Source organism: Drosophila rhopaloa, unplaced genomic scaffold (genome assembly GCF_018152115.1).
Source record: "Drosophila rhopaloa isolate 14029-0021.01 unplaced genomic scaffold, ASM1815211v1 contig_163, whole genome shotgun sequence".
In the NCBI taxonomy this organism is placed as follows: domain Eukaryota; kingdom Metazoa; phylum Arthropoda; class Insecta; order Diptera; family Drosophilidae; genus Drosophila; species Drosophila rhopaloa.
Genome location: NW_025335043.1, coordinates 73,948 through 99,510, shown reverse-complemented (window position 1 = coordinate 99,510; position 25,563 = coordinate 73,948).

Genomic DNA, 25,563 nt, shown 5'->3' with positions numbered 1-25,563 from the left:
CCCAGACGACAATCAACGCAGTTTATTTATGGAAAAATAAAATGAAATAAAATGACGATGATGAGGAACAACAGCAATCGACGCTGCTATCTGGCGACTGCCGGCAGTCAAGGGTTAAGGGTTGCCTTGCAGAAATTAATTTCTGGCAACACTTGAAATTAAAATTCAAAATTCTCCCCCCTTAGTCATTAAGCCCAATTCAGATGTTGATAAAAACATGCCGATAAGAGTGTGGCAAATTATTAATTTTAATGGCTCTCGAAAAGAAGATATCGGTTGGAATTCGCTGGGAGCGTCATTAGAGCAATTAGCGCAGCTTTGTCTATCGTCGCTTGGGCCTGACTAATGGATACGATGGTTCCTAACTATCCAGAACTCACAAAGTTCGCCGTGTTGCCCTGAAAGCCACAAATGTAATAACAATAAAGGCGGCCACATAAATTACCCAGTCAAGTGCCACAGTCGCATTCGAAGTTAGCCAAGCGAAACCAGCCACTGATGGTGGCCAAGTCTTATCAAACTGAGGTAACTTTCGCCTTCCTAGCCATGACATCTCCCGTGTGTGTGAGTGCGTGTTCCTGCCGCCTTTTGCGGTTCAATAAACCATAAAAGGCTCATTAATTATGCGCATATCGCGCCTACAGGGGCGGAAAATGTGTCACTATAGGCTCCGGTGTAGAACTGGAACTCTTCGAGTTGCTTCAGCCTGGTTACAATAAACTACAGATCACTTAATGGGGTAGTACGCCTATCTCAAATTAATTTAATAATAATTTGAAATTTTGCATAAATTTTTGAATCATATTTAATATGGCAAAATGTAGATTCTCTCAATAATAATTTTTTATTCAAACTTATAATTAATTTTAAGTACGTCGAAGATAACATATTAAGGACAGAATTTCTATGATAGAAATATCCACAGACTCAAATCATTTCAAAAACAGGCTTATTAAAATTTGTGCTTTTCATTCCTCGACAAACTGATCTATTTGCAGATTTTCTTGAGTTCTGTTCTCAAAAGTTTTTACATAATTACTTTTGGAAGTCTATCTTGTTATTTTTCCATTTACACTTTTTTTCAGGGCATTTTACCTTCGCCTATTGTTAGAAGAAACATTTTCGTTCAGCTTGTTATCAACCCCTCAATTTCTGTGCTCTAGTGGAACCATCCACATGTCAGCGGTTGGCAATTAATTAAAACAAAAAAAAAAAGGAACAGAAAAAGCCAACGAATTAAGCGGGCCCAAAATGCTTGACATACTTTTGACATACCCAGCCGAAAAGAATTTGATATGTGAAAAAAAAGGAGAAAAACTGGGCCTAGGTGTTGGCCTAACCAGCTGAGAGCGACCTTTGCTGCTAGTTGCATTTGGCATGCAACAGTTTTGCATTAAACGCAGAAATAATAATTAATTTAATTGACAGCTTTCGGGGCCGGGCTCCACCGCAGACGCAGACTTCGACAGCCTCTGACTGGGCTGACTGACTGACTGACTGCCACGCAGGAAAAGCTATGGCTGCGACCATACAACATCGACAACAACGACGAGATCTTGGCAACACACCTCGAAAACTGTCAAAAAGCAAAACTTCAAAGCAGCCATACAGCCAACACAATACAAAGGCCCCAAAAAAAGCCAATAAAAAGAATCAAGCCGGGTTTGCAAACATTTTTTATTGCGTGGACTGATTACAGCCACACACAGGCACCAAACTGGGACCAAAAACCAGGGCGAGCTTCATGAATGGATCTCTCGCCGTCATGATCATTACAACTTCTTCGCCGTCTGGCATTCATTCACAAAAAAAGATATAAGAAACCATCAGGCAGGAGAGTCTTTGCACAGGAAAAAATATAGATCGGCTTAAATAACAGAGATTATATTGTCATTTTATATTTATTTCTCTTTTATAATTTAATTTCTTTTAAACAAAGAGATCAATTTATTTATGATTCAACAAATTTTATATTCCTATTTATTAAAGGTAATCATTAACGAATAGTTTGTTTATGTTAGTATAATTTATAAGTTAAATTTACATGTGGTCTTGGTGACCTGTATTTGTATATTGAAGATTATTTGCTTGCCAAATATTTATTAAATTATTTTCTATGACCGTGTTTTTCAAAGGCGCTTATCACTCTTGCGGTATCTGAATACAAATATAAATTATTTCAAATCATATAGAATCACTTGTTGTTTTATGTGTGGCAGCCCACGAGCCTTGGGCTCAGCGGATATCATTAAGCCAGGCTTTGTTTTCTTTTTGGCTCAAAACGATCGCATTTCGTGGCCGTCTGGTTTCATCTTCGTCTTCAAGTAGGCGCGACAATTGCAACAGTTTTTTCCTTTTATTTGCCTGTTTCTTGGTACCCTTTTAAATGGTGAATGAAAAGTGAATTTCTGTGCGCATCGAGGTGTGCGCTATAAGGATTGGCCGATCCGCTGATTGACATGATCATGATTTACACCTTTCTGGGTGCGTACGGGAGACACCCACTTATGGCAGCCAGACAGAGAAAGATGATGAGCTGGTTGGATCCTGCCAAAAGGCAATGCCCTCAAATTACCCAACACTAAGCAGCAGACAAAAGGTCTTCCAATATGATGGCATTTTAAAAGTTACAGGATTATGACAGCTTAATTTTAAGATAATAAAAAAAAATTGAAAATTATCGTATAAAAAAAGTAAAAAAAGAATTTTTAATTTATTTAATAATCGTTCAACTATAAATTAATTACAGATTATATATTAACATAATTATTATAATTAATTGTGGTGACATGCTTGCAAAGGTGCTTATCACAATTTATTACACCGATCGATAATATACCAAATTTGTAAAAGAGTCAAAAGAAACTTATTTTTTAAAAAGCAAAGTATACGAATAAAGGTTTTTTGCTCATAATTGTTCGGTTAAATTAAAATTATATGCTCTAAAAGCCCTCATGCATTAAATTGGATAAATTTTCATTTTTAAAGAATGAATATATGCTTTTTAAGTTAGTTTGATTAAAATCAAATTATGACTTCTTACAGATGTTTAATGTCATTGAAGTAAACGTGGAATTTTTAATTGGAATCCTTTAATATTATAATTTTAAAGCGATCATTATATTTGGTTTGGTTAAAGTCGACCAATAGATCCCTGGCTTGGCGATCGAAACCTGTTGACCAGTGTAGGCCGGCTAATTGTCGCAGGGGCCATCAAAGCAACACCCGCACATCGCACCGGTTTCGAAGAGCCGGCAAGCGGATCCGTTTGTGGCACTCCGTATCTGAGCCTCGCAGATAGCAATCTGCGTGTGCCAACAACACGTCGTCGTCGTTAACTTACTACGCGACTTTTAACGCGCTAAGCACTTGGTATTGCCTGGGATGTGGATCTGGAGCTGAATCTGAGGCTGAATCTGAATCTGAATCCGAGTCTGGGGATGTGGATGCGGATGAGTCCGATGGTCAGGCTGCCAGATTTGTGAGTCACTTGTAGGCAGCGGGGTTCATGACCCGACCGCAAGTACACGACGGCATTAAGCTGGGCCGCTGTTTATTTGGCTTAATAAATCAAATGAAAAGTTAATCAACAAAGGGGCTTTTGCTCCGAGTGGCGCACAAAAGTTTTCGCCTAATTTTAATCCTTTCCGTATCAAATAAGAGCCCCGCAAAATTTCACCGCAAATAATCATAATGAATGGTGGAATGGAGTGGAGTGACTGAGGGAGTTGCACACTTGCTGCCGTTTGTTTGCCCTTTTTGGTGGTGGCCTCCGACCTGCGACCTCCGAACTCGCACTACGTACTACCCACTAACCACTTCCTGCTCATCCTCGAAAATCAGCCTCAGCCACTTGCAGTTTGAGTTTTGTCTGCTGTTTGATTTCTGAGTTCTGTTGCTGTTTTGTTCGCGCGCGGCAAAAGTCAACAACAGTTCGAAACGTCAACAAAACCTTTTAAATTATTATTTGCCTTTGTGTTGCTTTGTTTGAGTTGGCAGGCGGGGGCGTCTACAAGTTGCAGGGGTTGCTACCAAACCCTTTCCTCGGAACTGGGCTTTGGTTTTGAGCGTGAGAATCCCACCTTAAAAGTACGTTACAGAATAAAACCTATCTCTCTGCAAAATTCCGCAACTGATCATCGTCTTCGCGAAAGTATCTATCTATAACACCCCTCGATCATCATCGTCTGCTCAGATTTTGCACATTCAAATTTCACATTAATTTGAATTTTTTATGGCATGCAAAAAGGGTTCGCGTCTTTTTACATAGTTGATTGCATCTTCAATAGACGATCAATATTGTCTTTTGTGCTTAGGAAGAGCATTTCCATGGGAAAGAAAAATCGTCTTCGGCTCGGACTTAACCCCTTGGCGGGCCTGGGAAAATTAAATAGTATGCAAAAAGCGATAGCCAAAAAACACACCCTTCGCCGAACACACAGATGTCATCCCATTAGATGCCGACTTGCCCTATCTTCTTGCCATGCCGCATAGGCAAATTACCTCGAGGAATCAACCCTTCGGCACCCGGGAAGATGCCTCAGTCCATTTGAATACTCATCTTCTTCCGCTTGCGCAAAAAAGGTTCCCTCATCTGCATAATTTTCACAATGTGCGATCGCGATCGCGTTCGTCGAGCAACCAACCCTTACACAGTGCACCCCTTTTTTTCATTCTGGTCGGGACAACACGTGCGTCCTGTTCGGGTTGGAAAATTGAAGAAGACGCCTGGCTAGACAACCGGAGGAGACCAAATATCAATTTTCTTCATTCTCATGCAAATCAAATGCCGCCTCAAATAAATAACACTGGATGTGACATCAAAGAAGAGCTCGACCCGAGATCGAGGTTGAGATCGAGGGGTCGTGATCTCGGGTTCGTCGCTAATCTGCGGACTTGGGCGTCTTAGGGGTTGCTCCCTCTGGTTTCTCCGGTTGCTCTGTTTTGCCAGGCAACGTCAACAGCCGAGCCCGGCCGGAACTTGCTCCTTTCGCCCCTAATGGATGACCTATTATTATGTCGCCGCGCCGAAGAAAACTCGCGTCTTTTTTGCCAACCTTTTTTGCTATTTTCCTATTTTGGCAAAGCCGAAGCCTTTTGTAATGCAAATTTTCCCTGCTAAAGGAGTAGGCTCGCGGTATTGATCCTTAATTTATGCATAAATGCGTCACCTTTGACTGCCCGAGGAAGTAAAAGGGTGCACTTCGGGGTGCTCAGGGCTCCTCGTTCCTTGCTAATTTTTAATTTATGCAAAACGCATTCCCCCACCTCTCTCGCCCAATCCTTTATCGCGATTATTGCGTAATTCGAGACACAGTGCAGGCAAGTAAGAAAAAAATAGAAAAGTGAAAAGAAATTTTCCTTTTCCCTGCATGTGTCGGTCTGTCGCAAATTTCGCGTATGCAAATCCCAATCCCATTGTGAACCTGCCAGGACGTCGAACTCAGATGAATGTGTTGTTATTTCGGGTCCTGCCTTGGGTGCTCCGCAACACAATCGTTTAGAAAATTTAATTTATTTCCCTCGCCCCGTTCCATTGTAGCGAATTTTCTATTTTTCCCAAATTCTATTTTCGACTTGCTTTTTTCAATTTTTCATTATTTAACCGGGGGGCAGTCGGAACATTTTTATTTTTGGTCGCTACTGTGTCGTGATGCTAAGGGTATGCAAAAGAGGTTTATATTCGAATTTCCTTAAGTGAAAGAATGAAAGTTATAATTTTGGTGTTTTGTTACAAGCTGTACTTAAAGTGAAAAATTGCTCTAAGATTAAGGTAAATTTCTTGGGAGAGTAAATAGTATTGTGTTCATACTTAACAAATAACCAACATTGAAAGAAGATTATTATACACAACGATAAAAAATTAATTTGTGAGAGAATTAATTTGTCTCAAAATCTGTATTATGAACTTTCTTATGAAATGCTATTTTTATTTGTTAGCAATTTGCATTTGTACACAATTAGGTATAACATTAATTGAAAAGTTTTGTTTAAGGTTTTTAATTTTCCCTAAGCTTTTCCAACACTCAATTTTTTCTAGACCTTTTGCACCTTTCTCTGTGGACTAATTCCGTTTTAGCCATCACCTGTTTTTGTTTTCTCTATTCTTATCAAATTCAATTTCAAACATTTTTCTACCGAACGCTTTTGTTCGATATTTTTGTTGCTCCCTTTATACGATATGAACCTCCACACAATCGCAGGCTCATTCCACTTTATGATTGTGCTGGCTGTGCGGCAATTTTCTTTCACTGTTTTATCAATTTGTGTGGAGCTCGTTACTTATTTTTATTTATGCCGGCCCCGACTTTCCTTCGCTACCCACTCTATTCACCCTTTTGCAAATTTTTGCATAACCCGCGAGCAAAGTTCCTAACAGAAATAAATTCTTTTTATTTTGCAGTTGATAAGCTCGGGCCAGGAGAAGCCGAGCGTTTTTCCCGGGGACCCAAACAAGGGGTCCTGTTCGCCGTAGCTCATGCATTTTCGGGACTCCTGTCATATATCGCATCTCGATAGCGAGAGGTCCTGTCCCCTGTGCACGTCTGTGTGGGTGAGTATCTGTGTGTCTTTGTGTCTGTGCTTTAAGTGTTATGTTGTCTCGTTATTTATGACTTTACACATGCAAATGCCGCCGTGTGCGACAAGCGCTCGAGCTTAGTTCCATTTCAATGGAGAAACGCCCGAGTGGATCGGGGTTGGGGTTTGGAGTTAGGGCTTTTCGGTGGTGGAGTGACTCTGGTGGGCACCCTTTTACCTGGCGGCATAGTTTATGGATGACATTTCCCGCACTTTCATTCAAAAATTGCATGGAAATCGAATCAGTGGCAGCGACAGAAGCAGCAGCCTCACCATCGAATGTTGATTCGATTTTCTGGCTTAGCCTAAGGGGAAATTCGGGGTCTTGGAATTACTTCACTGGGGAAGATACTAAGATTATTTTGTTGGATATAAAATGGGTTTAGGGTAGGGGAGACAACTGTTTGTAAGCCATAGCTTCATTCGTTTCAATGAATTTTGAGGATATTGAAACCTCTAACCGGGTAACCAGAATTGAGCAGATTTAAAAATAAAAACTGCTTATAAATTACAGATTTTTAAATTAAACAAAATCCTGTAATTTAATTAACTGAAATATAAGTATTTAAAAATATCATTATATTTATTATTAAATGAAATGAAAAACATTTAATTAAAATACATTTAGTAATCAAACAAAGCCTATAAATATTTACAAATCCTGTTTGTAAGTCCCCCTTGTTCCATTCGAAACTCACAAGTTACTCAATAATTTTATGGTAATAATTAACATCTGTCCGGGGCAACCTGCTCGCGATGACTCTTTCACAAATTGCCATGACTTAATTATTGTCCCTCGGTTTCATCCTCACGCCTGTCATAACAGAGGCCAACTGAAAGCAGAACGCAGCTCTCGCCCAAAAATTATGCGCATAATCAAAAAGTCAACACGCCAAAAAGGCTGTGCGCAGTGCCATTTGAATAATTCAAAAGCTGGGCGCGTTGTCCTTTTGCGCAGGCGCTTCCTTGTTCGCCGGGCCGACTGTCTAGCCGAGGTTGCATTTTAATTAAGCGGCGCATGCCACAGGGGCAGGGAGTCCTCGGCATCATCGCGCTCATCGGCATCCCCGAACCTCCCATTTCCAGCCTGTTGCGCCGCCGCAATTACAAATTCTAATTTTATGCTAATGCTCCCGTTTTTTTCACTCATTTTCATTTTGGTCCTTGGTCCAACGGGCAGCATATTAGCGCCAGTCGAGCACGGTCGGCTTATTATTATGCACCATAAACGCAGAGACGTCATTTGTATGTATTAATTTGAATGTTAATAAACTGGATTTCTTGACCCACTAAACTAGAGAGACCACCGATGCTGGGGCGCATTTGGTCAAGCTCTTTTTTTATATACTCACAACACCGCTTGTGTGTTTCTTTTTTAATGTGCAAATCTCGTACAAAATAATGAATAATTAGTTGTTGTTGCTGCCGCTGGTCTGGCCTGTGTTTCTTTTAATTTATTTCGGTTTTTATTTGTTAGGCACATGAATTATTCAGTTGTGTTGCGCCTTTGTTCGCTGCATTGTTGTTGGGTGAAAAGCCGTAAAATTTATATTGATATAAATATTAATATCAAATTGTTGGAAAAAAGATTGTCTTTGATAGAAAACAGTATCATGGATATTTGCAATTACATGGAGACGAGAAAATCAAATGTTGACATGGGAGTTTGTCGGTTGATTTACTTCACAATTGTTTGTTCAATTAGCCAAAGAAACTTTAGTTTTGTCCGCCTAACAAATTAACGAGATATCGGGAAAAGTGATGTAATTTTTAGGACAGTTTTTTAAACACATTGTTAAAATTGTTGCGTTCTTGGGGGACTCAGTTTAAGTTCAGTTGAGTTTGTACAACAAAATGCTGTAATCTTTTTGATTCGGATGTGTATTTATTATAGGTAAGTTTATGGTAAAATGTAGTTTGTATTTACTTTAAAAGATAATGTTAATGACTTTATTGCACTTTCATTTCTTGTATGACATTCTTTTTATCGCTTCCATAAACCCATTTGAACCTTTCCGAGTTGACCCCTGCGGAAATCACTTTAATTTCACTCAATGAACGATTCTTATCAACCGCTTGTCCTTTAACCCATTCACCCACCCAGCAATCAAGACAAACCCCTTTATTTTTTTTTCTTTGCCCCCTCCCTTAACCCACGCAATCAGCATAGACAACAACAATAACAAGAGCGGGGAGAAGCTGTAAAAAATCCGTTGAGCATAGCAAAACCATAAAAATCACACCTACGAGTACGTTGTAATAAAATGTTATCAAAAGTGTTGCTTGCCGGCTGTCCTTGCCGTCGCCCTTAACCCTCTACTTCCACCCAGTCCGCCCACTCCACTTTCCATTTCCCGATTCCCGGCTTTTTTGCATATGACAGCAGAAGAGCAGCCGCATCAGCAGCAAATGGCAGTGGAAAAACTGGACGGTGGAGCGCCATTGTTAACCCTTCGATGCGATTCATCCGCCCACGGCCACCCACTCATAAAATATCCACAGTGCCTCGTAATGTGGGTGCGTCCTTTGCCTCCTGGTTGTGGGTGTATGATTTTTATACCTGGTACTCCTGGGCTACATGGGTATACCAGATTCTATGACAATGAAGACAAAAAGGTATATTCGACTTATTGTTTGATACTGTGTCCTTCCAACTACTAAATCAGGATAGTGTAAGATGTAGTTAAAAGAAATTACTTTAAGTATTGACTGTATTAAAAAATTTTTTTTTTAATTTCCGACACCTAAGTCATACAATCGTGCAAGAAATCAGTGAAATTAATTTAAGTACTGGTTGCCAAAAAAATGTGTATGCCTTTCATGCTAAGTATTTAAATAAATAAAAAATAATGCAGTATCATGCATTTATAGCGTAAGTGTTACCGTGCTAAAAAATTTGTTAAGTGATAATTATCCACTCAAATGCTAAAATCGTTTTGATTTGATGGAGAATATATTATAAGAAAACCAGGACTTTCAAGTATGCAACATGTTTTATAGAGCAACTGAGTATCTCAAAGTCGAGGCACTATTTTATACATTTCTTCCTGAAGTTTTTTATGTATTTTTATGCCGCCGCAGACTCTTTCTTTCTGCGCTGCGCTATATTGACAATTTTCGTGGCGTTCGCCGCTTTTGCCTCGTCAGCGAAATAAACAAAAATCGAGCAATGTAAAACCGGAGAAAAAAAACGCAAAGACAAATACAGTTGAGAACACAACAAAACAAACATTTTGGTCTGACAAGACGCTGGGGTGCTGTAAAAAAAAGAGCGTCAACCAGGAGGATAACTGGGGGCACCAGTAAAGAGGTGAAACATTTTTTGCTGACTACAAGTATCTTGCTTTAAAAACCCCGACTTCGGACGAACATTTTTATTGGTTCAGCGTTCAGCTTTCACTGTTCTCGAGATGAGAGAGGAATATAGCACAGCCCCGGGGGTTGCACTTAAGACGGGTTTTCCGAGCGGCAAGAGGATCCTGCTTAAGTGCAACTGCCAAAGGAGTGCACAAGTATTTGTAAATCTTTTGAATTCCAACCGAAATCAGACACAGATACGGCAGACCCACACACACATGCACACATTCACACATGAGGGTGCATTTTGCAACCCTTCGCAATATTGTGCACATGCACAGGAGCTGCAATCACAGCCCGGCGACATCTATTGTTCAGCTGGCGAACTACGATAGAGCTGGGGGTACGAGAATGCATAGATATTTATGTTGGGATTTTCTAATTTGAATTTGTTAGCCTTTGCCGGCAGCCAGAGCAAAGCGGAAATTGTTGCAGGAAGAGCATTCGATGCACCCTTGTGTTTCGTGTACAAGTATTCTTGTTGGGAGCGGAAGTGCCGAGATTTTATGGGAAATGCCAGCAAAGGGTTAAGTCTTGAGGGCGACGAACGTGTGGTGAGGTTGTTTGATTAGGAAATGCATTTAAATGGCCTGTGATGTCTGCAAAAGCGGCAAAGGGGCGAAAGTTGAGGAGGTGCCATAAATGTCTTGCCTAACAAGCAGCTGAGAAACGATGTGCAAGTCGGAAATTAATGAAATGTTTTAGGGCACTCATTTCTTAAGAAGAAAATATTTAGGAAATATAATGGACATTTAGAAAAGTTCAAAGTTCATACGATCCATGTCTCTGTCAGAGGTCCTTGATATAATTTGTTTCTATCCAAAAAGCTACGTTTTTTTATCATAAAGACTAATAAAAATTATTACAACAACAAATCTTGGAAAAACTAATTAAAATTTTGAAATGAACAAGATACACTAATAAAATATTTAAGAGTCGCATAGAAAAGATTGAATAAATAATTATGGTGTTTATTATATAATTAAATTGACAGTTTTAAAAATATTGTAACCAAAAATACAGAGGCATAGGCTGAAAATAGGTTTAGTACTTAATAATGATCTTAATCTAATTCCAAAAATTGTATACAAATAAAGCAGCTGTTTAATAGCAAAAAGACTTAAGATCATTAGGAAGCACGTCGCACCTTCCGAAGACACCTGAGAGGTGCTCTTCATTAGCTATTCCACATTCTAAGCAAAATTCTCCACACCTGCCCGCCTTCTCTTCGCCGCGAAATCAAAGCGCCACAGAGCTCAGCGAAACGAACTCGTAAAAAATCGCGCTACAAAGGAATTCACTTAACAAATTGCGCAAATTTATTCATTACCCGCAAAACAACAGCAGCATCTCGGGGGCCGCGAAGGAGGGGACATCAGCAGGCGACTACAAAACGTAGCAAAATGAAATAATCCACACTTTTCGGGGGGCTTTATCATGCCGGGAGCGGGATCCCCTGCAACTGGAGGACTATACTGGCCATACGGACCAGGGTCCGCTTATCAGTGCGCACATCAACATCGGCCAACTTGTGCGCAGGCCGGGCCAAAAGGCAGCCACCAACTTCATCTCATCACCTCGGCTTACCTGCGCAGCAGCAACTGCATCCTACAAATTAAAACCTCAGCACAGGGTAAAACCCCCAAGTCCCCTTTGGAATCTGCGGATGCAGATTGGCACTGGGCGATATCATCGGGCTGCAGGAGCGCCCCGGCATTCTGGACTCGCCGGTCTCCATTCTCCATTCCCCATTCTGAATTCTGAATTCTGCATTCAGGGGCCGTGTGTGCCCAGTAGCAGTTGCGTTGTCGATACACCTCGCCAAATCGACAATAAATTCCCCCCGTGCCGGGCATGAAGTCCCTCTGCCCTGCTCCCTCGATTCTCCGCCCTGCTCCTCTGACCAAGTTCTGGCCGTCGTGTCTTTCGGACGTCGGAAGACCAGGTCGCGGAGGAGCCGGGGAGGCGGAGTGGGATGGGGCTGAGGAGTACGAGTACTCGTATCGCTGCGTGGTTATCACATTTGTCTCAGTTTCGTTCGCTTCGCAGACCTCTCAGAAGAATACACTCCGAAAAGGTAATACTCATTTTTTCAAGAGGTTTGTTTCTCACAAATTGTGAGAAATATTTTCAGGAGATATTTTAAATTACCGTATAGCTTAAAAAATCGAGATACTAATGATAAAAGTATAAAAAATTAATCAGAGGTTTCTATAAAATTTCAATATCAAACAATAAACCTCGATTTCCCCTTTTCTGGAAAATATGTACGGCCCTAGCAATAATCTTAAATTATAAGGCTAAGATTTTGGATAAGAAAATTGCCTGATACAAATTTGTATAATTTTTTAATTTCAAATTTAGTTTTCTTATAATGTACGACTTTTTATTCTAATTGACAGTAAAAATTAAATTTGCAAGTCTTAACTGACGAGAAAAAAATTATAAGAAAAAGAAACATATTAAGCAGTTTTAAAACAAATGTTAATTATTGATTTTGGGTGCTGATATTAAGCTTACAAATTTGATTAGTAGTTATTTTAACTTAATTAATCATTGTATTCAATTTTTAGTTATTTACCAACTTTGTTTAGTAATTACTTCGAATCACTAAAGTAATTACAAAATATAAAACCTTTAAAAAATAATAATAAACTAAGTTATTTGAATTGGACACCAAAATTATTCAAAAATTCTTTCCAGAATTGAAATCCCGTTTGCTTCCGAATTTTTTTTTAGAATTTAATGCATTCAATTAACACTAGAATTTTTAAATTATTTTTCCATTAAGTAGGGCATTAAAGTTTAGGCAGTTTCAACGAAATTCCCTGGGGCAGCCGGCACATCCAATTGCTTGGATCGACTCTTCAGCCTGAGCCAACTGAAAGCCAAAACCGAGACCAAAACCAAAACCAAAACCCGGTGCCGTCGCGGTTTTTCGATGCGGTGCACCGTTCGGCGTCCTCCAGCTCATCACCTCCGGTTGTTGATCGTTGCTTCGATTTGCTACATTTTTATCTCCTACCGTGAATTTCGTTACCGCTCGTAGCTACTTCAGCAGCAGGAGCAGCAGAAGCACCATCAGCCAAAGGGCAACTCGGGCAGTTAGGAGTTTGTTTTTCGGATTTTTACCGCACACAAAAAATGAGAGGAAAAAAAATGTATATAAAAATTTCGGTTGGGGGAGGCGCCACGAAATCGTCTCAGTTGCGCAATGACATCATAAAAATCATTTAAATTAATTCGCAGTTGTCCCAACTTCGAGTCCATATGCTTTTATTTGTTTCTTTTTTATTTTTATGTTGCCTCGTCGATTTCTGTTTCCTTTTTTCTGTGCTTTCGTTTGGCGGGAAATGACAAACGCGGCTGTTAATTTAACAAACGTAGCGCAAAGGACACGCGGACTGGCCATTACAAGGACTAAGTCCGCATCATTAAATTAAAATTGTCGCGGCAGCTAAGCACCGCACTCCCCCATTTTCCTTTATTTTTGTATTTTTTCTATGCAAAGTTTTTTTTTGTGCTCTGCTTTTTTTTACGCTTTATTAAAAATGCGCTTCAATTTAATGAAAGCCATTGTACAAATCGCCTTATGACAATTTAGCCAGAGCCGGGACTACAATTTTTATGGCCGTATAATGTCGCTGGAATGGATTTCTTTTTACTGTGTTTGCCAGTGGGGGGCTCATGCAAATCTCGGCGGCCGCATCAGCCAATTGACTTGGCCAAGATCCTGCTGGGTGTTCCCAAAGATCGCCTGTTAGCCCGGCCGGCCGATGAACGATTTCCAGCTGAGTAATTAAGCCTTGTTGCAACTCGATGTTGCTGCTGTGTCTTCGGGTTTGCCTGCTGCCGTTGTCTAGTGTCACGCCATTAAAAAGAAATCACAGTTAAGGCTCTTTTGGCCTGGTCAGCCGCCATATGGCCAAGACTCCACTCTCGGGACTTTGATTTCCACGTAAGACGACTGACTCGGCTCTCGTCTTATCAGCGATGATGCTGGCCAGAACGGCAGCGGGAACAAAAAATAACCAGAAGCCGAAAAACAGGAGAAAAAAAAGAAACTTTGCTTAACGCCCAAACGAACAAAATTCATTCGTAGAATTTGAACGGTTCGCTGAAATCGATTTTGGTCTCTGGTGGGCCATAACCATCCAAATTGTGCCTAAGTAGTGGGGATTTCCTTATGGGCGCTGCTCCTTATTTTTATCCCTGTGTGTGCACACACGCTATCGATTAGGAATACGTTTCTTATATTTTTTTTTTTTTCAAAAATTCGTTATTCGGTACGCTTTAAAATGCTTCCGCTTTCCACTTTCCACTTTTGTTTTGGTTTCGCCGGCAAAAGTCCATTTGCCAACCCCCAGCTTGGTAGCCGCTTGGTAACGTATCTCGACAACCCTGATGCGGTCGGTCACGTACAAGATTTTCTCGTTTATTACATTTCCCTTTAGGTTTATTGCTTCTTAGTGTCGTGGCAGAAGCTCTGCTCTACGACCGAATGGAAGAAGTGACTTGGCCAAGTTGACTTGCCACTGACAGGCATCGACCTGGGTTTTCGTCATGCCCCCTCACCCCCTCCCCCACGACATGTGCAGTTTCCCTATATTATTTTCCTACATTTTTTTCTGACTGCCCTGAATTTTTCACGCTTTTCAAACTTGGCAACGTTACACATTTCATTTGCCTATGCCTTCATCTGGGAGTTTATGGTCAGGCAAGTGGCTGGCTAAGTCCAAGTATCCCAGCCTCTCTGTCTCGTCCCCCGAAAAAGTCGACTATGATATATGGACTGCAGAGGGACCTCAGACAAAGCAAGACGTCTCCATCTCGTCTCGTAAAATTGAAATTACCGGAAGTTATTATATCTTCCATATATTAAGTTCCATTGTCTCGCAATGGCCGCCCATCCTGGCCATTGTCCAGTGCGTCCGATTCGGTCTCCAGTCGTGCATCCTTGGAGCGTTTAACTTTAATTTCTAGCTTTTTCCGCTTCGCCTCGTTCTTATTGTGTGGCCATGTCCTGTTTTGTCCGGTTTTGTGGCTTTGTTTCCATATTTCTCGGCAATTCAAATTTGTGTACTCACAGCGACAAATTGACCCAGCATCATGTCGAGAGTCGTGGCTTGTGGGTGCTTTCAAGAATAACTTCACAGCCATCTGCATAACTCATTATTTTAAGTATTTTATCAGATTTGATGGCTTAAGTCTCGGAGGGTGGGATAAGCTAAGCTGATAAAATGCTTCTAGAATTTAGGTTACTTAAGTAAACTAGTCTAGACTTTATGTTTTAAATAAAATCTTTCCATATAGTGTTTATAGTTTTAACACGATTTATGTGTTTTTTATACATAATATAACACTTTAAGTATTATTTCTGTTTCATACATAATATATTGAGCTTTTAATAAATTATGCTTGAAAATCCCGAAATGCTTGAAAGAAATTTATATTTTAATATTTTATTATAAACATGTTAATGTTTTATTTTTGGTTTATTAAATTAATATGCGAAGTGCAAATTATTTGAGTTATAATATTATTGATTTCTTAGGTAGACAGACCACCTCACATTTAGTTTATTTAGTTTAAAATCGTGTGAAAAATGATCCGCTCAAGTTCCTTTAAAGGGAATACATTTTATAAATTCACACAAAACATTAAATAACATATTTCTAAAGTAAATATAGCATGAATAACTAGTTCAGAATTTAATGTTTGCATCTCCAACAGAGATAGTCAATGCCTCAGACAATTTTCTATGCATGCCTCAACTTTGTACCAATGCAAAGTGGGCTAAACATGGCTCTATCGCATATCTATATATTCATGGTCATTGCCAGACAAAATCAAGGTGACGTGGAAAAAAGTGAAACAAAAAGCGAGGAGAGGCGGCCCAGAAAGGATAACAGCCAACTACCGACTACCAACTACCGACTGGGAAAGTCCGTGTACCGGGAACGGCCAGCGACCTTTCCACACATGCAGAATATTAAAATCCATCTTTGAAATGCAAGCGGCGTTCAACCGTCGACGTCATCATCGCAGAACAGCTGCCGTCTCGCTCGTGCACGCCATTTGGAATTTCGGTCAGGTTGGCAGGCCCCCAGGGGGCGGACGGGGGGCGTTGGGCGGTGGGCGTGGCTGTTGGGGTGGCTAGGGGGCGGGGCCAAAGAGTTGAATGGAGGACAATGTGTCGTGCGGCTGTTTCCGTATGCAAAGGATGTTGCGCCAGCCAACAAAGTTTCGCCTTTAGCCTGCAAAACTGACGGCCCAAGTGAAAGTGAAAATTTGTACTGAGCCACCACTACCGCAGCCACCCGAAAAGTGGGTGGTGGCCCCCGGATTCGGATCCGTATCCGGGGACCGGGACAGTGACCAAATGGCAAACAAATGCCAGACAGACGCGGACTTGAACTCATTTTAGCTGCAATTGCATTTCTGCAATTCGGACGCCCGAGGGCGGGCCACCCCAGTGAGAAAACACTTGCAGAAATGAGTTAAGAATCAATCAGTCATGCTTAAAATGTAGAGCAAATGTTTGATGCTAAAGAAAAAGTAAGGATAAGTATTCTCTAGAAATGTATTTAAACATATCTACAGGTTATTAGACTAATGAAGAATTTTCATTAACTAATTACATTAATTAATTAATTTTGTACAGGAACCTTAAAATCATTTTAAGTCCGTCACTTAAAAAAAAAACAAAATTAAAATCTGAACAAAATTAAAAGCTACTAAAGAAACCTAGTTATTTAATGAATAAATAATTGTAATTGTTGTTCAAATATTAAAATCTGCAATTGGCATAATGTTTAACTAAATTTTTAAGTTCTGTTTTTGCTTTAAGTGTTCAAATTTTATTAATCAAAAACTCTTCTGCTTAGTCGATAGATTGACTTGACTTAAATTACATATGATTTATTTTAATTATATACCGATTACTTATGTATTTATAAAGTCTTTCTTTTAGTGCAAAAGAAAAGCTAAGGCCGGCTCAGCTCGACGGGCAAATTTGTTATGCAAATGGTTCCAAGCGATTTAATTATCGCGCTAGACAACTGAAATATCGCCACATGAAACATAAACTGAAGCGCATTTAATTAGCGTTAATTGCTGCAATCTCTTCTCCATCGTCTGCGGCGACGACGACAACGACGACATCGACAAGGTTCTAGTGATTCTATCTGGATGTTTAGTGCTGTTGTGGGCCCATCCCATCCCCGAGATATGGACCGAGATGCAGCGGCGGCAGCAGCGACAAAATTGTTGCCCGCCGGCCAAAACTTGTTTGCCATAATTTACTTTGGCTTTTCTAGGCCTGCCCCGATCCCCCCGCACTCACTCATTGGTCAAACCAACTTTGTCTTCTTGTATTCCTTTGGCGAATTTCGATCAATTTCGTTTGCGTTTGCCCATTTGTTAATCAAATGGCCTACAACGTTGCAGGTTGGCTATGTTGCTGCTGTCGGTGTTGCTGTTGCTGCTGTTGTGTTGCTGTTGTCGTCGTCATTTCGCTTTTCAAATTGCCTGACAAAAGCCTGCGGGACTTTGCTAGTAACAGTCTGGAGTTGTCTAGAGCTCCTGGCAGGTTCTACTCGGTCGGGTGGTCAAGAGGTTTCAGTGGCAGGAAGTCGAGTATTTAACAGGAACATTGAGAACTTCCTGAGATCGAAGCGTGGAGCTTATAGAATTTTAAAATGATCAAGAGATGGAGAAAATATATTTTATTTTATATAACTTTTTTAATGAAATGAGAAAGGAAATTAATTTTATCAAAATATTTTAATAAATGTTATTGCACATATTAAGCATGTAACAATACTACGGAAAACTTCCTGATTATGTATTACTTAAACAACATGTCACTGATAAGCAAATCAAAACTTCAACTAAGAGTTGGAAACTCATGTGAGATATATATATTTTTATAAATGTATAAATATATATATTTGTTATGTCCCTTAAAAATATTTAAAAGTACGTATTTTACCAATGAATTTCATTGACACACTTTTTAAGAGAAAACAGAATACTCCCTGAGTGGGGAATCACTCTCATTTTTAAGCGCTTGGTATTTAAGCTTATTTCACTGATTAAATTCCCTGATAAATAAATCACAAGCTGATCATCTCTGAATCCATTGACAAATTTTGAACAAGACATCGCCACAAAAGCCAGCCATTCATATAGCAAAAGCTTCCTGTTTCCCCGCAGCAACACCAAGAGCAACAGCAACACCAACAGCAACCCAGCAGCAATCCAGCAGCAGCAGCAACAGCAAACAAATTGCAAGTCAGAGGCTCTGAAAGCAACTGACTACATTCAACTGGCAACTGGGAACTGCCGACATCAACTGCCGCCGACCGAGTGGCGAAGGCCCAGCAGCGAAAAGCGCCTAAAAAATCTGCATAAAAATCAAACGAAAAGGAATAATAATTTATTATAATTTTGTTGGCCCCCCTCGTTCGCCACGTCCCTGGAATCCACAATCCGAAGACCGAATGCAACAGTCTGCCGCGTGTGTGTGTGTGTGTTTTGTGTGTGGCATTATTATGTTACGTTGAACTTGAACTTGAACAATTAACTTTAAGTGAAATTTCGTACGCGAGCAGAAATTGTAAAGGGAACTGGGACTGCGACTTGGGGACCTGAGAGTACACTTAGAACTAAACCCAGGACTGACCTTCAGAAAGTCCTTTGATTTTATTTTTCTTAAAGTGCAAGATCATTTTCTGAAAGAACATTGTAATTAAAGTTCATCATAAATTTTAAATTTTAATTATATTTAAATCTTCGTCCCCAAAAATATTTTTTTATAACTGATTATTTTTATTTAAGAATTAATTTTAAAATCGATGGAAATTATTTTCAAGAAAGCGCATTTATTTATTTATATTATTTGCTGGCTCTTTTTGCTTCTGAAAAATATTGATAATTCACGATAATGATGTCAGAATTAAGATTTGGCTATTCGCACTTTAAGAGTGATTTTTATTTAAGGATAGTATATCAATCAAGCAAAATAAGGTACGGTACTTTTCCGAGTGTATAGACTATAGACTAAAGACTGGTCGATGGTAAGAGCGAGATGCCGGCGACTGCGCTTTACAAACGCGTACGTAATACGCATAATTGAATTAATTTGTATAAATGAATAGTTTAAGTGGCCAGTTGGCGTTGCCGTCGCTCTGTGCGAGAGGGATGGCAATACGCGGGATGGCCAAGTGGCAAGTCGCGAAAAATGTTTCTGTCTCTCTGGGTGTATGTCTGTGTGTGGCGCGCATTTAAATTTTTCCATTTTCCACACGGAGCTCTTTTTTCTGTGCCGGCAACAGAGCAACTGAGCAACTGAAATTTGAATTTCAATTCCATTTTCCCGCTTTCAGCGACGTCGTGCATCAAAATTAAATTATGCTGAGCGGTAGCTGCTGTGCCAGCCGTTTTCTGCTGACCCAGACAGCGCGCAGACACAAAATTAATAATTTGCAATGCGAGCGAGCGAGATGGCCGCGTACTACATGGCGTATAATTAACGTGCATGTGCCTTCGGTTATTATGCTAGTGACGTCACACAGACGAACCGCCCGGCCTCCTCATATCTGAATATGCAAAATGTGTGCCGGCCCGCCGCACAGACACACAGATTTAAAATTCTAATTTCAAGACAAATTAAAAACAAAGCTTAAGCTGCAAGCGCTGATTAAATGGCGCTTAAAATCAGTTTTACTTTGGTCAATTTGAATGTCGTGGGTGTTGCGCGGTGTGACTTGCCGTTTTAAATATATTCGTGTTATTGTTATTGCTAATGTTACTGCCACCGGCAGTTCGTTGACCCGGCAATTGTCTCTGACAAATGATTTTTCGAGGCGAGTCAAGTTGACGAAGTCAGAGGGCAAATAATTTGAATACGATCTTGGCGATTGTGGTAGCCTGCTGACTAAAATCAATTAAATTTGTTTGCCTTTTAAGACTGAGTTTACAATGAAAGGCAAGCTTGTTAAACAAGGAATGGCTTCAGTTATATTTCAAATTAATTACATGATGTTTCATTTTATTTTCTGGTGTTTGTTTAATCTTAATTTGGCATGAAATTAAAAAAGTTAAGTTAAAAATAGAACCGGATATGTAGTTTTATTTCAATTTGAATGTTAACAACCATTTTTACAAAAGAGGAGTGTATTATGAATTTAATTTAAAAATGTTATTTCTAACTTATTTCTTAAAACAAAATTCAAATTTCATAACAAGCCAATACCTTAAGCATTTTTTGCAATATATATAAGCCCTAGTAACAAATACGGAAAAAAATGCTTCTTGCTTCCACAACTCGTTTTCCGTTCGTGATCCCAATCTCAGAGACAAAACACAATTTATGTGTATTTTCTGCTTCAACCGTCTCATTCAATTTCCTTTCAACTTCTGGCTCTTTCCTCAGCGGTAATGCTAAAAAGAATTTATTACTAAAAATATTTTGACAGCGCGCTAAGCTTAAAAAGCAGCCCGGGCAACTAATCAAGTGTGCGCCAGCTCAGTGCTGGAGTCCTGGGCAGCCGTTCATCAAATCCATCGGCCACACGTCGCCGCAGGACTTTTGCGCTAAGCTAATCAAATAAAAATGCTACCCCAACCCAGCCGAAAAAATAGAGAACACTAAAAGGAGAATCCGAAAGGCAGAAGAATCTCCCGCCTGGCAGACACAATGCGGCAATTTAATGCTGCATCATGTGCCTGGAGGGCACGGGTTTTGGGCACTCCTCTTCCTAATCCCAGTGCCACCTCGGAAAAGGGCCGGAATTAGTGGGAAGCGCTCGCTGCAAATCAAAACACACGTGGCCGCAATTGTGGCGCGTAACACGTGCAACAGCAGCAGGAACAACAATTTCAGGAGCGACTGCCTTTAAATGCCACTCGCAAAGTTGCAAGTCAAAAGCGCACTTCAGAAGCGCGAGTCAACTTTAAAAAGTATTGCGACCCATATAGCACACTGTTATGCTTAGACAGTGAAAACTGACTGTAGATATATAGATAAACAAAGTTCTCGAAAAAAAAACACACTTGACTGTTTACTATTATCATTAAATTTCGATTTAGTTTATATTATTATCTGTAGTCTTTCTTATTAATTAAAATTATTTATTTTTTTTATTTTCAAAATAAAATAAAATAGAATAATAATTTATAATTATTGTAAAAATAAAATAGAGCTTTAAGTTTTTAAAAATGTTATCTTTTTTATTGATTTTTAAATATGTATTTCAAAGAAATTATCAAAATATCTTAGTCTCGATTGGTTTTCAACACAGGTTTCTGTTTTATATTTATTTAAATTAAACGGTAATTGATTTTGTTATATTAATTTCTTAAAATTATTATTTGCAAGTCACCTTGGTTAATGATTGGCATTTTCCCTTAAGCAGGTTCCACTGTAGGCAATATAAATTACTGAAACCGTCGCGGGCGGTGGAGGAGGACTTTCCTCATCACTTGCTCAATAAGGGGTGTCGCGTAAATTGAATGAATGAATTGCCCGAAACGAGAAAGAACCCCGAAGCACATTGGAGTTTCGAATGGTTCGGGTTTTTTTTTTTTATTTTGAGGGTGGGCACCCCGAAGGAGGCACGACTGTGGTCGTTTATTTACACAAAAGCTTAAGCTAAACCTTAAAAAAATAACTGTTACTGTTATTCTTAAAAAAAAGGAGACGAACGAGCGGGCGAACGATTCGTATCCTTGTGGGGTTGTGCTCTCGACTTGAGGGTGAAAGGCATTTGGGGGACGTTCTAAACCGAACTTAAGTCAAGTTCTGGCAGTAAATTGCGTCACGTTTCGGCACGCTATAGTATGTGTATGAGTATGACTGTGCGTGTGTGTGTGCCAGTGCGTGTGTAGTGGTGGCCCCGCGTACGTGTGCGTTTTGCACGCATTGATTTATCATGATCAACTGCGCTGGCAACCCCTTGGCCATCACCTCCTCGGATGGCCATAAAACTTAAACTTTAAACTGCTTTTTCCAATCTCGATACCCACTCCACGCAACTCCCACTCTGGCATCTCGTTTGCCTAAATTCGAAAAGGAAATCAATACAACTGCAGTGCCCTGGCCTTGTCCTGTGGCTCCTTACTCCTCACTCCTCACTCCTTACACTTCAATCCTCATTTTCCCTCACGGCCAACGACGCCTGCTCATCAGCTAAAGCAATAGCCCGCGGTCAAAATTGACTTACTCTATGCTCTTGCACTGAGAAAAATCTATCATTAATCTCCGGTTTAACATTGTGGCAAGACTTTTTACAATAATCCCAGCACTTAAGAGTGTTATGGGCTGAAAATGAAAATATTATGTTTATTTAAGCAATGAAAGTAATCTTAAATATCTTTAACATATGAATGTAGTTAAATTTGGAGGACTACATAGACGTTTTTTTTTGTCAATTCAATCCATTTTCAGATACGAAATTTTTTTACAAAAATTATTATATGTCGTGTAAATAAGTAAAAAATTGAAAAAATGTTCTCATTATTTAAACCACTGCATTAAATACTTTTTTATCTTCATTCCTATATAAATGTTTTTCTCACAGAGTGAAGAACAAGAAAATGTATCATTAAATTAGGGATTGAATATTTATTGCAAACAAAGTTGAAGATGTTAAAACATTAAAACATGCTCTAACTTGTAAAGGCTTTTTACCACACTTTGAAATTTCTTATTAAACATTCTAACATAATAGGATATAGGCTGCCTTTTTCTGCTCAGTGTAGTTCTGGCTGCCTTCTCGTTACAGCTGCCTCCGGGCAAAGTCTCTCAGCCAACTCCACATGGCAGCATCCCAGCTTGGTTGGCTGGTTGGCTGGCTGGCTGGTCAACGCTTCACTTGCTCCATTCTCTGGGCCTACGTCTCTTCTTCGGGGCCTTTTGACTCTGGGGCTCTTGACTCTGGTGGCAGCTACGTGATCTTATTTGGTACTACGCTTTCCCTTTGCGTACTGGCATTTCATGCCCAATTTTTCTCCTTTTCTCCTTCGATATCCATTCATTCATTTGCTGGCTCTTTTTGTTGTCCTGCCGTATTTATCCTTACGCCTGTCGTGAATTAAAAGGATTTCCAGTCGTTATACGCGTTCTGGCCAAAAAGATAGTAGAATGTTTTTTCAACTTGCGGTTTACCCTTTGTGACACCCTCATCACAGCGATCCAGTTAGGGTGAGTAAGTGAATGTCTGTGTGTTGTTCCTGTGGGTTATTACTTTTCAATATTGTCCTTGCGGATTATAGTGACATGTGCCCGAGGTCGAAAAGGGCAGGCGACTCCTTTTTTTGCGCTGATAACTGGATGCCAGCTGATGGGAAATGTTTTGGGAGTGCCAAACTTCGCATCCTCATATTGTTCCGCAAGCACCAAACTATTGATTTCCGCTTAAAGCTTTTCTCTGCGATTCTCACACCCCTTACTTGATGGCCACTTTAAGCGCCCGAAGCCCTTTTCCAGCTCATTTGCAAGTGTGAATATGAATAAATTCGTAAGTAAATTGCAGCTTTAAGTCCCCTTTTTTCCACGCCAAGCTCAATCAGACTAGGCAGTTGAAAGTTGCACACAGAAGGCGGCGAGTATTATCCTTTCAAGTTGATTTGATCACGTACGCAAAAGGGAATTCCGGGACGCACAGCCGTACAAAATATGAGCTGGCCGGGGTCTCGCTTTCTCGAGGCTTTCAGGCAAATCAAAAACAGCAACAAAGGCACCGTCTTCAATGGGAGTTGCTCATGGTGTTACGAGCTATGTGCCAAAAAAAGAAAAACCAGAAAGCAGGCACGAGCGCGGGTTTTGTCGAGTTGCCAGCCTGAAGGGACGCACTGCCACTTAAACATTAATAGAGAGCTGGAATACATATATGAAGCGGGTGGCGGCAACGCACGATATGCGTAATAAATGTCGGAGGCAGAAGAAAAAAAAGTCGGCACAAACTGCTTGCCAAATCCTAAAATATTAAAGCCGGCAAAGCGCAATAAGCGAAATTAAAACAATTGTGTGCCAGTCTGAGGCCGAACTTGAGCCCCGTTTAACTGCCAAAAGAAATATGGCACTTGAGAGGTCTCGCAACCAAATGAGCCTTAGCCGGCGACTTAGCCCGGCCTTTACCCCCATTTTGGGCAATTTATGCCTCGTCGAAGACATTCCCGCTAAGCCCGAAACAAACGCGGCCAATTCATTTGCAGAAAAGCCGCGTTCGACTTCATTTAACCCCGAGTGAAAGGGCGGGCCGCAACCCTTTTTCCGGTTTCCCCAAAATGTCTTCATTACAAAACGAAAGTCCCGCCATTGGTCACGCAACTGTAGCTGGCTGAAATTAACAGGGCTGGGCCATAAAAATCGCGTTTATTGATGCTGCCAAATGGTCGCGAAATGAAAACCCCTTTGTCTACACGGAATGAAAGTGAAAATCCAAGGAGGACTTAGCGAAGCATCTGAGATTTTTTAAAGGCAAATGAAGTCGACAAAGCCCTGTGCTTACGAAGGAGTTACAGAACACAGAGTGAATGCTGGAAATGTAACTGCCAGATACTTTCCTCCTCCGGGCACGGACACGGGCACCACCTCACATTCCACTCAAACCGCCAGGGTAATGAGCATAGAAATTCTACAACTTTTAATTACAAATGCGCACGTGTTCCATCATCTTGGCTAACCAGACAGCCGGCTTTCGTTCTACCAACTATCTTTCCAACAATCTCCAGCTTTGCAGCTGCATCTGACAAGAAACTGTCAAAAAATAACCCGCCAGGTAGTCGCCATCATTTATCTGGCCACAGCTATCTAGCTAGCTATCTATCTTTCTATCGCATAATTAGACTCACTTTGGATCATTGAAAATTGTCATTGACAGGTAAATGACAAACGCTTTTGATTGCTCGATTAAATCGCGGCAATTGTTAATTGCAATCTGTGGTTGGCGAGTGAAAGAGCGAGAGAGAGCCAGCTTTGATGTGTGGCCATAATGCGTGCCTTTGTTGTTTGGTTGTGTGGAAAACATTCTAAACTTTAAACGAGCAAGGGGGTTCCCTCCTCCTCCCCCTCCCCCCTCTACATCTTTTAGCCAGGTGCCACCTTGGTTTTATTGATTTCTGCGGCTGGCTTTTATGAGTTTCGTTCGGTTTACGTTTGCTAACCAACCCGCTACCCCAAGGCTTATGCAATTAAGCGCACATGTGTGTGCTCGATGGTTGAGGGGCGGTGGAGGGTTAAAGTGGCGAACGGGTGAGGGCGGAGGGGTGAGGGTTGAGGGGGGTGGGCACCTGTGCTTCTTCGGGGGCCATGTAAAATTTTACAACTTTCGTGGCGCGTAGCAAGTTTGACGCCTCATTGACTCGTGTGGAGGATTCGCGCTGCCTGGGTACTTGTTCCTTATATTTTCCTCTTTGAAATACCCGGTATTTGTGGGGTATATTGGATAAACATAAACAGCTTTATTGCTTTTTTAAATGAGAGCTATTGATCTTTAACAATTTGAAGACATAAGAAAAGGATTAGTAGTTAAATTGTATTATACCTCGAAGTCTCCATAATTTAAATTATTTTGTATATCAAATGTTGTTTTAAAACTCAAAAGTTGGACGCTGTTTATA